The following is a 4,279-nucleotide window of genomic DNA, read 5'->3' on the forward strand; positions in this document are numbered from 1 at the left end:
GTAATGTAATAAGTATTCTCTTCGAATAGAGATAAACTTGTTTTTGCAATAGACCTGCCCTTTAAGCTAATGGATAATCTGATGTGTGCCAGGGATGTGTGGATGTGCATGAAAGGCTCCACTTATTTGGAAAATTGACAATTAATTAAGATTTTGGATCAAATTTGAGATCCAATTGATATTTTGAGATAGATAATAACTTGAATGCTATATCACTTCTAAATGTATGTTGAAATTAGTATTGCGCAGTCTGTGTGTCCATGAATACAAAGATTCACTAAGACCATATATCTTTTTGTACTTGATTAATTCCTAAAAACCAGTTCTGTAACTTTCTGTAAATGAGAGTACTTCTTAGCAAATAAAAATGTCTCAGCAACTCATGGCACACATACAACTTCAAATGTATGTTGTATGATTATGACGTATTAAATTTCTCTAATTTGTTGGTGCGGAATGTAGTTTTATTCATTTGTTGTGGCATAAATGACATCAAATAGTGTATTTACAGCAAGATATTGCTAATAAATTAATGTTTAAATACCAATAACATACCCATGCCCATAATAGGACCAATGAACCCGTACCCATGGCCTGTACCCGTACCCATACTGGGACCCGTACCCGTATTCGAGTCCCAATTTCCGTACCCGTACCCGTACCCGTACTCATGGCTCCGTACCCGTACCCGTACTCGCACCCTATTTTGGGTTCGGACCCGTACCCGTACCCGTTCTCATGGCTTGAGTCCCGTACCCGTACCCATAGCCTAGGGACCCTTACTCATGCATCTCACTTTTGACGCCAAGATAAGTATAATTTTTTTTTCGTGTAATAGTGTCATCTGTCAGATCAAAGCGTCTTAGATAAAGAAATAAAGAAACGTTATGATATTGATGATACATCTGCATATTAAAGTGATGCTGAATTTGTTTTGGCATTACTGCCAAACACGATAGCAGTAGGAGGGTTAACTACAAAACTAAAATTATAAGACTTTTTACGAGGTCATTGCTACATGTATCATAGTATGTGTTTCAAAACGTCGCTGGAATGTGTTTATCAGAACGTCATTAGTAGGTGGTTCTTTAAAAATGTCGCTAGTATGCATTTCTTTGAACACCTTAAGGACATTGCCAGCAACGACGTTTTAGAGCAAGTCCAATCTACAATCATGACAATGACATACAGAAAATTTCTAAGGCACCAGAAACAAATGTGTTCGATCTTTGGATCGACCGTCGATACTGCTTCGATGCTTGTTATTAATGAATTAACCACTAAATAATCAAAATCAGTATCAATACAGACAAATATTAATAAGTTATAACAATTAACAATGGTTAATTAAATGATTTCATAAATAATAAGGATCGACCAAGCATCGATGTTCGATCGAAAGATCGAACTAATTTGTTTCCATTGCCTAACACTAAACTATTTCTTGATATGACAAAGGAAGACTACATTTTTAGTCTATTATGCTATTTAATTTGGTACCACATTTGGTACCTCTTACTCGTAAATGAATCATAATGTTGTAGTTAAAAGTGGTCGGGCTGAAGCAGTGTATTTCATATTCAGACTAGTGGCGTTGTTTGTCTTCCCCAGCCGTCGTTTCATCTGAACGATTCTGACTCTCTATGCTTATAGAGACTGACATAGTCTTGCCGATGTGAGTAGCAGATGCAGTGTTCAACGAGTCTTTTGAATTGGCAGGGCTGCTGATCATGAGCTGTCGCAAACCATTACGGAAATTTGGGTTGGTAAAGGCATAGATAAAAGGATTGATGATGCTGTTCAGGAAAGCGAGTTGACTAAAATATCTAAGGCATGTTCCGAAAAAGATTCTGAAAAGACATGATAATAATAATCATAAGCAGTAGAACTTTATACCTCATACTGCAGTTACTGTCCGTTTTCCTATACACAATACACAGTGCTCTTACCATTGACGCGTGACCTTTACAAATAGCGTATGGTAGAAGTATATGCATTTGCCTAGTTAACATCACTGTGAAAAATAACCGGCCAATATTTAAAGTATTCTCTAACATGACCTAACATGACCTAAAATACAGCTAGGTTAGATGTTCAGAAATAGTCGCACTTTTCTAAAATATGAGTGAGGGCAAGGCATGAGCTAGCCAACTCCCCGTGTTAATTGAATGGAGATTTGACCGAAAATGTTGGTAACGGACCGCTCAGTTCTGAAGGATGCCACAAAAAACGGTACAAGCTACATTTAAAGTATTCTATGAAATTCTAGAAAATATAGTTTTGTAACATGTCCTAATTTTAGCTAATTTAGGTGTTTGGAAGTATTCGCACTTTTGTGTTTTAGGAAGGATATGTAAACGACAGATAACACCAAAAATATGAAGAAATTATTTCCAAACCGTGTTAAGTCAACAATCATTATGTTGCTCATTTTCAAGAATGCTGGTTAACAAAAAGCAGACCATTGTCTCATTTCGTGAACAAAGGCCACATACCATTGTTACCTCGCGTTTCCTTTATAATCGGTTACCCTACTGAAACTATAACACCAGCTCATTGCGATACCGCACAGATAAAACAGACACATGTACACAACCAGAGAAGATCTGATTTAATCAGTTGAGCTGTTTTCAATGAGTGTTATCTTGGTTAACATATTGGTAGATCTCGGCTGCTGTGTGTCCAGAAATAAGCTGTGTGTCCAGAAATAAGCTGAAACAGGGCTGATCACCCGTAAAGCTGCTGGGACTGGACTAAAATAATTCCCTGCAACTCAATGATTACGAAAACTACAAGCAAATCTCTAAAAATTCCGAGGGTAGATGACCGGCAGTCTACTGTTGACTCCATGACGGACCAGCGGGAACTCGGCACACCATCACGAACTGTTGGCCCTGATTATTGTCGCCTGTCTACCTTCAAACCTCTTGTAATATCTACTTATAATGTCCGTACTATTAATCAACAAGGGAAAATCCATCAGCTATTCATGGACTGTGCTGATGCAGGTATCGACATTGCCGGAATTCAAGAACATAGTCTCATTACACCAAGCCCAACTGATGAACTTTGGTCAGACGATAGGAACTGGGTTATAGTATACAGTTCTGCTACCAAGCAAAGGCATGGAGGAGTGGGTCTGGTCTTGTCCAAGCATGTTCACAGATGTCTTAAGAGTGTTGAAGCTGTTTCCGAGAGGATAATATTTGTAATATTCCATGGTAACCCTCAGCTTAGCATCACTGTTGTATATGCACCCACTGAGTGCTCAACATCTTCTGACAAGGAGGATTTCTATTCATCTCTATCTGACCACTTGGATGGTATGAAAAGGCACGACATCCATCTCACCCTTGGTGATTTTAATGCCAGAATTGGAACAGATAGTCATATTTCCCATCCTTGGGTGATTGGTCCATACTGCTACCATGATTAAACCAATGACAATGGTGAGCGTTTGGTCAACATTTGCCAGGAGTACAACCTCAGACCGGCACAAATGAGATTCCCCCAACCCAGGAATCATCTCTGGACTTGGACCCATCCAGCTGGATCAACCCATGCACAGTTAGACCACATTCTAATAAACAGCAAGTGGGTAAATTCTCTCCGCAACTGTCGAGCATACAATTCAGTAGAAGTGGACTCCGATCATCGTATTGTGAGCGTCCGTCTAGCTGCCAGTTTGCGAACAAGCAAAGGAAAACCTTGCAAGAGGCCAAAATTCAATTGGAAGAAGTTGCAAGATCCTGATACAAAGGAGGAATTTCAGCTGGAACTAACAAACAGATTCCAGGTCTTGAGCATGGATGATGCCACACCCATCTCTGATAGGTATGAGACCTTTGAGACAGCAGTTCGTGAAGTTGCTGAGGAAGTTATTGGAAAGCAAAAGCCATGCGGACTGCCAAGTTGGGTATCAGATGCAACCATCAGACTTAAACTTGAAAGGGATGAGGCCAAAAAGCGGCACTCCATTTCAAAGTCTCGTCAATCTAGAGAAAGATGGAGGAACTTGAACACCAGCCTTAACAACTCCTATAAATCTGATGAGCTTGCTACACTCAATAAGCAGATGGAAGATCTGAAGCTGGCCGATGCAATGGGGAATTACACCACCACCTGGAGAATCATACACACGCTTTCTGGGAAGAACTCTAGGAAAGGGGTAAAAGTCAAAAAGAGAGATGGATCAGCCGCAACCAGTGATCATGAACTGCTTGAGGAATGGAAGGAATATTTCAGCTCACTCCTTAACAACGGCAGTGGCACAGCAGCT

This window comes from Amphiura filiformis, chromosome 3 (genome assembly GCF_039555335.1).
Source record: "Amphiura filiformis chromosome 3, Afil_fr2py, whole genome shotgun sequence".
Lineage (NCBI taxonomy): Eukaryota > Metazoa > Echinodermata > Ophiuroidea > Amphilepidida > Amphiuridae > Amphiura > Amphiura filiformis.